Below are 12,583 nucleotides of genomic sequence, written 5' to 3' on the forward strand. Positions count from 1 at the left end.
GAAGCAGAGGAAGCTGGAATGCTTAGGGATAGCAGGGACAGGGGTATAAATGACGGGAAGAAGTAGGGTTAAGCTGATTGATAAGCAATAGGCAAGATGTTCTTTGAAGTGCAGGATCTCTGGTCATTGCTGAAGTGTACGATGGAGGGGGCAGTCCTATACGCATTGGTAACATATTCCAGAGATGGTGTGTAGCAGGCAAAGGCTGATTTCCCCTTTGTTTTTTCCTATTGCAGTCCTTTGTATTCAGTCTTGCAATGTCATGGCTTCGGATGGTCTGTCGGCTTTTGGAGATGCTTACATTCTTGGCCAGATATGGTGAGGAATTGGTCATAGCTGATTTGTAGGTGATGCCTACTGTCATGAACACAATGCATTCTTGAAGGGGTCGCTAGACTGCAGCTCATTCAGGACGGGGGAGGGTGATTTGGTTGAATTTTTTCAGCACTGTACTTGACATCTTTCAGCAGGACCAAGTTGGCCCCTGAGACTCTTGAGGGTATAGCATTGCCTCTTTCTAGGAGAAGAAATGGGTGTGGGTTAAAAGTTTGATTTTATAGAGGAGTGAAAGCTGTCACTATGCTGTCTGGGTCTTCTTGCCAACATAGTGGAGCATATAGACGAGCAATGGTCAGAGGATATACAGCAATTGATTGATTCTATACCAGGGCGTCTATGGGTCACCCATGATTATGAGGTAGGATATATTTGCCACTGCCGAACCAGTAAGCATAAAAGTAGATCAGTTTAAAAGATTGCCTCACACACCCAGTACCCCCTGAAGCCTGAAGCAGAGGCAGGGATCACTCCAATCATTGAATCTTTCCTGAGTCAGGGAATAGTAGTCCAGACCAGCAGCATTTGCAATACTCCTATTTTTCCTGTGAAGTAACCAGGGAGAGAGGTATATTGTTTTGTTCAGGACCTATGTGCTATTAACATTGTGGTGATACCTTCCTTTCACGTGGTGCCAAATCCAGCAACTATGCTGTTGTGTATTCCACCAGAAGCCACACATTTTACAGTGGGCAACTTGTGTTCTGCTTTCTTCTCTACGTAACGATTGCCAGGTCCTGTTTGCATTTTCACATTTGGGGGTTCCAGTACACATGGACCTGGTTGCCCCAGTGATATACAGAGTCCCCAACCCTCTTTTTACAACAATTAAAGAAAGATTTGGATGATATAAATTTGCTTGGAAAGTTGGTGTTGATACAATAGGTCGTTGATTTGTTAATCGCCGCTGCCTCATACGAGGCTTGTAAAGAATATACTACCAAAGTTGTGCTAACAGCATTGGCAAACAAAGGGCATAAGGCTTCGAAGAAGAAGCTACAGTTATGCGCTCCCAGTTTGCATTATCTGGGACATGACATTACGAAGGGATGTCAGCTGATATATGCTTCTCGGAAAAAGACAGCTTATAATGTACCAAAACCTCTGACTATAACGAAAATGCAAGCTTTCCTAGAAGCAGTAAGGCAATGAGATGACTATGATCATGAAGGATAATAAATCATGATATGGGAGTGGTCTGGGAATAGTGATGAGTACTTGTAGTGTTATTTCTTATTACATATGTGCCCGGGAGTTTATTCCTTTTTCTTTTTATCCTAGCAGAAAATGGATAGGGAAATCACCACTCACTGGCTTTAGGCAATGCTTGCCATAGAGCTCCTTAAAACAAAAAGGCGATGCAGGACTGCAGTGACTGCGCTTTCAAAGGCTCTCTGGCACACTTGGTGAAGGCCACCTGAACCTCCATTCTGGATTGTGCCGGTCTAAACCGGCCAGGACAATGGAACCTTATTCTCTGCCGGAAGGGCATCAGGGGGTGTTGGCCTCACACCCCTCACCTGAAGAGGTCTATGCCAGATATCGTAAGACTAGAGCCACTGACCTGGAAGCTGAGGATCACGTGACAACAGGAGATGAGATAGAAGCAGAAGACGAATTGTGGGTGTACACAATATTATTGTTATATCTTGGGGGCGGGAGAGGTCATACAGATATGATGAGTGTTGTGAGGGGCCAGACCATGAGAGGAGATATGGGGAAGGCGACTTGGAGGTGGGCTGGGTTGGTTTGGGCGTGGCATAATAGGGTGTTATTTGTTTACATGGTTTGCAAACCAGAAATGATACCTTGCTTTGTCCATTTCCTATACGACTCTTGAGTTTTTATGTTTAATTCCACGTTCATACTATTACTAATAATAATAAGAATCATTCAGGGGATTCCCATTTGTGCCAGACGTGTTTACTCAGATCTTTTGACAAACATTGGTGGGTACAGTACCTTATATCTTTGTCATGTTTTTATAAAATGGGCAAAACTCCAGGCATAACGTTGAAAGTGTTACAAAAATATAGAAACAATAACTGGCACAATGAGAAATAGTTAAGAGTTAAGGCAGGTTTTGTCCAGTTAAAGGTATTTATACAAACAGTTATAATGGACTCCCCATCACAAAGTATAGTGATCTAACAGAGGCACAAAAACATCAACATCACTTAATAAAAACTATCACGTTACAAAGTTTAATATACATTTATTCAAGCTTTGGATTCATTTATCAATTTTAATTACATTGACTTTTCCTCTTTTGCTAAATTCACACAAAGAATTTCTCTGTTTACAAAACACATGCATGCTACAGGTTCAGTAACTCAGAAGAGCTCTGGCACAGCCATAGTCCATTTTGTGAACCCGCACATTCATAGGTTGCTTTTAGGAGGCACACTATGGTTGTATTTGCTATAGAGCAAACACAACCCGATTCACAATAGGATGCTCTTTGTTCTGCGGCATCCCTGAGGCTTTCTCCACTGTTGGAATGTTGGAGCTGGGTAATCCTTCCAGGGGCCTTTTCTGCTCCCTCATGCCATGCCTTGCATGAGTGTTTCTCTTTAATCTTTTACATTTCAACCTCTGCAATCGTGTAAATACTACATCTGCAGTGAAGGGCTCGTCAAAGCCTTTCATTGCAGGTGTGTACTGTAAGAAACTCATGGTGGCAACAGTAAAGGGTGTTTATTGAACTTTATAATGGGTGCGATAAACGCCTAATCTAAACTTAAAGCTAAGATGGGAGCAAGCTACAACCATCAAATAATAATAAGGCAGTCCTGGTGGCATTGTGTAAAAAGAAAAGGGCCTATACTACGGAACCTAATGCCGATCCTTACCACTAAGTGACAAAAAGAGTGTGTGGTAATGTTCACCAGAAAAGAAAAGAAGTGTTCATAAAATTATAAGTCAGGATGGTTTGGCTGGGACCTCCCTTCCCCACGTTTTAAACATGGAACAAGGCGGAACTTCTGAGCAAAGCACGAGGTCCACAAGTCCAAGTCCATTCAACAATACCAGGACCTTCTATTTTCTACAAAGTCCCTTGCCTTGGAAGGCCTCCTGGACCGAAACAACAAACAAACAAAGGTTCCTTTGGTGATCTTCCACCTTGGGCGATTGCTCTTCCACCTTTGGATCTCCCAATGCAGGGCTTGGATCCTTCTTGCAACTGGGGCCTCCCTACGTCGAGTTCACTACGGCCTTTCACTCTTAATATCAACACAATGTTCTCTGGTCCATCATGCTTCACTCCAAATCGCAGACATCCCTCAACTGGGTTCTCATTTGCCAATTTCAAAGTTCACTGTTTTCTCACAATGCAGGAATTACTTCTTTTAACTTTTCCCTTGGCATCCCTCTGTGGGGTTCACACTTGCCTTGATTCACGATTCTCTCCAAAAGCGAGTGGGTAGTTACCTTTTCCTAGCTTTCTCTCGGCTACGGGTCAGAGACTTTCGATTGTACAAGGGATTTGACGTGACCCTTGTAGGACCACTCTGACAACTTACACCGCCCTCTCATAGGGCCTTCTGGAACTTGTAGTTTCAATAAAAACAAAAGGGGGCCATTCAGAGTCATTCAAATGAGCAGTTCTGCGGCACCTGACCACGCTGCAGCTGGCCCTTTTCTGGTTTTCCAAAAGTTTAAACACACACAAGGTCTTTGTTCATGGGTTTCTTGCCTTCACGAAATGTTGCCAATTGCAACCTTGGGCTCAACAAAGTTTGGTTTGCTATCAGCGTTCTCCGACTCATTGGATGTGCTGAACCCATTGGCTTGCTTGCCTCTGGAGTCAAGGACGGTACCACGGTAGTCTGCGTGCCTCCCCGCCTGTGTTATCAATGCGGGAGGCCCTGTGTACTGTTGACATCTGTCACACCGCCTGTCAGCTGTACTTCCCAGTCTTGTGATTCAGTTTTTCGGAGGCTTGCAGGTCTGAGTTGAAAAAGACAAGGGCAATTCCCTCCTTGTCGTCCTTTCATGGTTTTCTCCTATTCTTCTCTGCTTGAACTGCTGGTCTGGAATAGCTGTCTCCTTGTGCGTTCGGCTTTGCTCGTAGTGTGCTCTCGTGTTCCGCCTTTTATCTCTGTGGGGAAGGCAAATGGCCATCAGGTGTGTGTGGTTCTAGTCAATTGCCTGACTCTGCTTGACCCTTGTGTTGGCACATGTCAGGTAAACAGCTCTCGTGTTAGTCTGTTGTCTTTCTCTGTGTAAGAAAGTGTTCATGTCGGAAAAGGGGGGTAGAGCTTCTAAATATCCTACGGAGTAGGATGGGGTAAAAGTGTTACAGGGAAGGGGGTACCAGGTCTCACCTGTTGGTGTCCCATTTCCCCTCCCTGAAGACCCCTCATCCAGGTAATCCTACCCGAGTGGTCTACGCCCAGGAAATGGATCCAATAGCGATGGCCGTGTCCTGGTCACCTGGAAGACAGATCTCCGGGGACCAGCGGGTGAGACACCTTCAGGTTTCCCACATACCCTTCCTCCATGCGATATAGCCGCATCTGCTTCACAGGGGAGCTGGGACAGGAAATCCACATTCCCCTAGTCTTTACCTTTCCGATGTTCCACTGTGAAGCAGTAGGGCTGCAGGTCTAGAAACCATTGCACGACACGTGGGTCTGAGTCTTTGTGTTGGCTAATCCAAACAAGGGGAGAATGGTCACTGACTACGGTGAACTTTCTTCTTAAGAGGTAGTATCTAAGATGGATAGCTGCCCACTTGATGGCCAGGGCCTCTAATTCCAGCACAGAATAATGTTATTCACGTGGAAAGAATTTGCGACTTGTAAAAAGATGGGATGTCCTAACCCGTCGCAAACTTAAGACAGGACCGCTCCTAGGCCTGTAAGGGAGGTGTCCGTCTGCAGTATAAATTCTTTAGATAAGTCTACTACCTTCAGGATTGGGTTCTATCACAGGGTTTGCTTTAAAGTGTTATAGCATATGTGATCCTCATCAGAGCACTGAAGATTCTGGGGTTCAGCGTTCTTGAGTTTATCCGTCAGCCTAGCTGTTTTATCCAAAAAGTTTGGGATACACCTATAGTAATATCCTATTATCCCTAGAAAGGCTCTAAGATCCCTTTTTGGTCTTAGGTGTATCTAGAATGGCTCTCACTTTCTGATTTTGAGGCTGTACGTTCCCGTTACCTACAAAAAACCAAGATATGTATATCTTTTTTTAAACATGTATTCTATTGAAATTTCGAATAACCTACAGTTCAGATGAAGCAACAGATCATTTCTTGAAAGGCAACATTACATTGAAATTCATTTTTAACATGTAATTGTAACTGTTTTGCTAAACATGACAGCATAATCAGTAGGTGCAGATTGTAAAGGAAGGGGGTTCAGCGAATGTGAAGAGCATGGGGTAAAAAGAAGTCTGAGATGAGGAAAAAAAAGGGAAGTTTCACAATGCCAACATCAGGGTTTCATAAGATGTTTCAGCAGTAATGTTTGAAAGAACATCTGCTCTTTATCTGAAACGTAGTCCATGAATGGCCCCCATGTCCTTGTGAACTTAGACTATTTCCCCTCTACCACAGCTGTGAGCTTCTCCATCCCCAGCAGCTCCCAAATCTTCACCCACCAATAAGATGTGTGTGGCCCCTTCACTGTTTTCCAAAAACGAACTTGTGTGATTCGGTCAGCAGTAAATAGTTGGGAGGTCAGATCTGCCCTGCGGCCTGTCATCAGGAACGACCCGTCGTCCGGTACGTCTCCCAGCAGTAGAACTCGTGGGTCCATGGGGAGCAAGGCACCAATGCGATTACTTTAATCTATGATCGTACCTCCAGCCAGAATGTTTGTATGACTGGGCAGTACCACCACATGTGGGCCTGGTCCCCTCGTTCGCCACATCCGTGCCAGAATGCCTCTGGGTAGGTGGGGTCCATCGTATGCAGTCTGCTTGGGGATAGGTACCAACAGAAGCAAAGTTTAAGGGCTCCTTCTTTTAACGTGGTGCATCAGGAGCTCTTCTAAAGCCGAGATATTTTATGGCTGACTGGGCCAATCTGCATTTAGAACGATTAGCAGTTAGGCCGGCCTCTCTGAGGACTCTCATAATAGTATGGAGATCAAAAAGGTGGTCTTCCCATGTCTTACTATAAATGACAATATCGTCAATGTAAACTTCACAGAAATCGGAATAGGGACAAAAGAGTTTATCCTTGTGGCTGCCGCGCCGTGTAATCCAAAAGGGAGGACTTTAAATTGAAACAGTCCTAAGGGCATTTAGAAGGCTGTTTTTTCTTTATCTGGCCCATATACTGGAACTTGCCAGTACCCCTTTGTTAAGTTTAGGGTGGATAAAAAGGTGGCTGATCCGAGTTTCTCAATTAGGTCATCGATGCACGGCATTGGATAGGCATAGGAGTCGGAAATCGCATTAACTTGACATAAGTCTACAAAATATCCAGGAATGGTCAGGTTTTGTGACCAACACAATAGGGGAGGACCATGGGCTCCAAGAAGGCTCGACAATATTTGCCTGTAGCATTTTGTTTATTTCCTCGACAATATCTTTTTACAGGCCTCCGGGAGTCTATACGGTTTTAAATGAACCAATTTTCCCTTGGTTGCTCTAATGTACTGGCATGTGCCTTTGATTCTTCCTGGTTTGTCTGAAAATAAAATCAGGGAATGATGTAACCCCATCCTTTAGATCTTCTTGTTGTCAAATAGATAACTCTGAAGGAATTAGTTCATAGTTGTCTATATCTTCTGGAACCAAACAGGATAGTACTTTGGCATGAGTGGCTGATGGGTTCTCCTTCCACTCTTTTAAGAGATTTACGTAATACATATGGACCTTTTGCTTTCTGTCCAGTTGGGCTACTTTATAAGTACAGGTTCCTGTTCGTTGTACAATCTCATAAGGCCCATGCCACATAGAAACAAGCTTGTTTTCTGAGGTGGGTAATGTGAGAAACCTGACGGTATTCTCGCAAGTAGACCTAGAGAATCCCTTATTCAGGTGTCCAGGGAAGGCTGGCACTCTCAGATCCCAACCCTGGGGGTGGACGTGCGAGGGAGGATCACCTGGGTCGGGGAACTGAGGGTTGTGCTCGGGGGAAAACCTCAAGTGAGATGCGGTATGCTATCCGGGAAGAGGATAAAGAGGATGAAGTCCTTGAGGCCTTTATAGGCTGCTCCAACTGAACCTCCTTTCCACCCAAAGAATATCCCTTACCCAAATCCAGAAACCTCTCTTCCACAGCTGGTAAATCCAATAGGAACTTAAACCCTGCGGCACTAGGAAACTACATCTCCGACAATCCCTACTCCCAGTCAATTTTCTCTACGTCCCTCTGAATATTATTTCCTGAATTCCCAGTCTACTTTGATAAAACACAACCGTCACCCCTATTCATTTCACAAACCCTACCAAACCCACCCTTCCGAATTCAACGAAACCGTAGGATATCTAGAAACTCTACCCCCCCCTCCTTTTCCTACACAAACACTCTATTACACTGTGACAAACAACGGACTAATACTAAAACTGTTTACCTGACATGTCCTAACCGAAGGGCCAGGCAGAGTCAGGCAATTGACAGTAATCACACACACACACTGATGACCCTTTACTTAAACCACAGGGATAAAAGGTGGAGCACGAAAGCACACTTAGAGCAAGGCAGAATGCACAGGGAGACGGCTACACCAAGCCGGCAATTAAATGCAGAAGAAAGGAAGTGAGACCTGTAAGGAAGACGAAGGGGGATTTGCCCTTGCCCTTTTCAGCTCAGAACCGCAAAGCCTCTGAAAGGGAATTCATAAGACCGGGAGCTACAACTTGCTTGCGAAGCAGCAGACGTAAATGGTATACGGGGGCCTCCTGCTTTAATAACGCAAGCGGAGAGGCAAGCTGGATACCGTGGCACTATCCTTGACTCCAGAGAAAAAAGAAACCAACGGGTTCACCACAGCCGGTGAGTCGGAGGAAGCTGATAGTAAACTGAACTGTGTTGAGCCCAAGGTTGCAAGTGGCAACATTTTTGATTTTTGAACGCAAGGAATCCGAAAGACCAAGTGCACAGGGGTCCGGCGCCACATGGGTGCTCATTCGAAAGGCTCTGACCGGGACCTATTCTTTGAAACTACAAGAAGCAGGAGCCCTAGGAAGGGGTGGCATGAGGCATCAGAGTGGCCCTATAAGGGTTAGGTCAAATCCCTTATACAATCGAAAGTCTCTGACCCGTGGCTAGAGGAAAGCTTGGGGAAGGGAACCCTGCTTTCCGATAAGATTGTGAACTGTGGAATAAGGCAAGTGTGAACCCGACAGAGGGATGCCGAAAGAAAGCTAGGAGAAGGAAAACCCTGCTTTCTGATGAAAATGAGCAATACATGAACTATGTTAGAAATACATGAACTGTGTTAAAGAAAGGCCGTGGTGAACCCGACGGAGGGAGGCCCAAACTGCAAGGAAGATCTGAGGCACACAGAAGGATAAGGGAAAAGGCAAGAAGGATCTGAGTCCGACAGAGGGAGATCCTAGGGGTGAAAGCTAATCACGCAAGGTGCAAGGTCACAGAGAGAACTTTTGTTTATTTGATTATTTTGCATCGAGTAATACACCTGTGAACATTGTGTCAACCAGAATAAACCTGATCGAGGGTTGTCTGCAGTGGGGAATTGTTTAAAAGGACATTTGACTCATATAAGCAATATTTGAAAGATTGTAGTAAACCCGATGGACGGAGGCCCAAGTTGCAGGAAGGATCTGAGCCCGGCGGAGGCAGATCCAAGGGGCGAAGAGCAATCGCCCAAGGTATGAGTGAACCAAAGTACCCTTTTTGTCTATCTGTTTGTTTCTTTGAATCAGTCAGCCTTCTAAGGCAAGAGACTTTTGAAAGATGGAGACTTAGCCTCTGAAGGTTTTTGATACAGTTGAACTGAACTGTGTACCTCGTGCTCATGAGGCCCAGGAGTGTGCTGTGCTCGAGAGGCCCACATTGTCCTGTATTTCAAACGTGGGGAAGGGAGACCCAGCCATACCATCCTGACTTTTCATTTTGTGAACACTTCTTTCTTTTCTGGTGAACATTATCCCACACTCTTTTTGGTAATTTAGCAGTAAGGTGTTGGCAATATTTTTTTTTTAGTATGGCCCTTTTTATTTGGCAAGACGCCACTAGGACTGCATTATTATCATCTGATGGTCGTAGCTTGCTCCCATTTTAGATTTAGGATTAGATTAGGTGTTTATCTCACCCATCATAAAGTTCAATAAACACCCTTGAACTGTGATCACTTGTGTCTGTCTTTACTGTTGCCATCATGAGTTCCTTACAGTAATAGGGCAAATATATTTTGTCCTATAGAAAACGATCTTAAGTATAATTTCTTGTCATAATTAGATTTTTGTTGGCTCTGGGCTTTTTCCATATGAGTGCAGACTAGGTCTCGAACAAGTCTCATATGTTCTCACTTGCAAGATAGGAATGGGAAACCTGGGAAGAACGCAAAGAGGCACCCTCTTTGCATTCTTCCCAGGTTTCCCGGATCATGTCCTGGGTATCCCGGGGCTCTCTGCCATAAAGTAGTTCAAAAGGGGAGAATCTGGTTGAGGCTTGTGGGGTTTTCCTCACCGCAAATAGTGCCCACAGGATCATGCGGTCCCAGTCTTTCCCGTTCTTGTCTACCAATTTACGCAGGATTAATTTTAGAATTTTGTTGAATCTTTCTACAAAGCAATCAGTTTCGGAATGGTACACAGAATATGGAGTAGCTCTTTGATTTCTGCCATAATCTTGCTCATAAGATGTTGAATCCTGGTTGGTCAGTATTTCCTTGGGAAAGCCAACCCTGGAAAAATACAGTATGAGGTGTTTAAGGATTTGCTGTGTGCTATTATTCCACATGGGAAATGCCTCAGGGTATCTAGTGGCATAATCAACAATCAAACTTATTTGTGACCTAATCTGGATGTTTCTAGAGGTCCAATAATGTCCATCCTGATCTCGAAAAAGGGACTTCTATGATTGGCAAGGGATTCATAGGGGCAGGTGGCAGGATGTCTGGGTGATTCATAGGGGCAGGTGGCAGGATGTCTGGGTTTGTTGTTTGACATATTTCACATGTCTGGATGAAGGTCTTTATATCGGCATGGATACCTGGCCAGTAGAACCTCCCACTGATGTGTGCTTGGGTTTTGGATTGTCCTAAATGGCACCTGGTAAGACGCGAATGTGCAATCTCCAATACAAACTTTTGGAAAGTCTTGGGGACCAGTTTTGTTTTTATCAATCCTTCATTAGATGTCTCCCTTCTATATAACAGGCCATGCTTCAGGAAGAACAATGGGCTGCTTTTCTCTGTACCTTTTTCTTCCGGAATAGCCTGTAGGAAGACTTCAGCAAGAGCAGGATCATTTTGTTGGGCGAAGGCTAGATCGGGGTAGATGGAAGGCTCTTCTCCCTGCTTATCTTTGATGTTAGAAGGTTTATCCGCTTCCCAAAACCTAATGTACCTCTTTCTGTTTCGTCAGGCTCACTTTCTTTAAACTGCGGGAACAACGCCCTTTCCAAAATTCCTTGAGCAATTTGATCCCCACAATGTAATTCAAACGAGATTTCACCATGATTATGTAAGAGAAACGTCTATACCGAACTTCCATGCTATGCAATCTTTTGGGGCTAACCTTATGTAACACCCTCGAGGGGGTATTAAAACCAAGTCGGTAGGAATCTTTTCCCAGAAGGAATGACAGCTTCCCTAATGCTACAAATATCGAAACCTATCGATACTTTTGTGGCAACGCAGGGGTTAAAAGCTTGAGGACTATGTTTTTGAAATTGTAGGGTTCCCCAATTTATTTCAATTGGGTCACAGCCCATTCCTGGCACCGTATGTAAGGAACTCATGGTGGCAACAGTAAAGACAGACACAAGTGATCACAGTTCAAGGGTGTTTATTGAACGTTATATTGGGTCAGATAAACACCTAATCTAAACTTAAAGCTATGATTGGAGCAAGCTACAACCATCAAATAATAATAAGGCAATTCTAGTGGCATTGTGTCAAATAAAAAGGGTCTATACTAAGAAACCTATTGCCAATCCTTACCACTAAGTTACAAAAAGAGTGTGGGGTAATGTTCACCAGATAAGAAAAGAAGTGTTCACAAAATGATACGTTCAGATGGTTTGGCTGAGGTCTCCCTTCCCCACGTTTTAAGCACGGAACAAGGTGGGACTTATGAGCACAGCACACTCCTGGGCCTCTCCAGCATAAGGTTCACAAGTCCATTCAACAATACCAGTACCATTAGAGGCCAAGTCTTTTTTCTACAAAGTCTCTTGGCTTGGAAGGCCTCCTGGACCAAAACAGCAAACAAACAAACAAAAGTTCCTTCATTGATCTTGCACCTTGGGTGATTGCTCTTCGCCCCTTGGCTCTCCTTCAGCCGGGCTTGGATCCTTCTTGCAACTTGGACCTCCCTCCGTCAGGTTCACTACGGCCTTTCACTCTTAATATCAAAACAATGTTCTCAGGTGCATCATGCTTCACCCCAATTCACAGACATCCCTCAACTGGGTTCACATTTGCCCATTTCACGGTTCACTCTGTTTTCTAACAATGCAGGATTTACTTCTTTTAGCTTTTCCCTTGGCATCCCTCTGTCAGGTACACACTTGCCTTGATTCACGATTCTCTCAGAAAGCGAGGGGGTGGTTCCCTCCCCCTAGCTTTCTCTCAGCTGTGGGTCAGAGACTTTCGATTGTGCAAGGGATTTGACATGACCTTTGTAGGACCACTCTGACACCTTACACCGCCCTCTCCTAGGGCCTCCTGGAACTTGTAATTTAAATAAAAATGAAGAGTGGCCAGTCAGAGTCCTTTGAATTAGCACCCCTGCGGCGCCTCACTACTCTGCAGCTGGCCCTTCTCTGGGTTTTCCAAAAGTTCAAACACACACAAGGTTTTTATTCATGGGTTTCTTGCCTTCACAAAATGTTGCCAATTGCAACCTTGGGCTCAACACAGGTTGGTTTGCTATCAGCTTTCTCCGACTCACCAGCTGTGCTGAACACGTTGGCTTGTCTTGCCTCTGGAGTCAAGGACAGTAGCCATCATGCCGCCCTGCCTGTGGTATCAACATGGGAGGCCCACATGTACTGTTGACATCTGCCACACTGCCCATCAGCTGTACTCCCTGGTCTTGTGATTCACTTTTCAGGGGCTTGGCGGGTCTGAGTTGAAAAGGACAAGGGCAATTC

The sequence above is a fragment of the Ambystoma mexicanum genome, chromosome 14 (assembly GCF_040938575.1).
Source record: "Ambystoma mexicanum isolate Mex_15411 chromosome 14, UKY_AmexF1_1, whole genome shotgun sequence".
Taxonomy (NCBI): Eukaryota; Metazoa; Chordata; class Amphibia; order Caudata; family Ambystomatidae; genus Ambystoma; species Ambystoma mexicanum.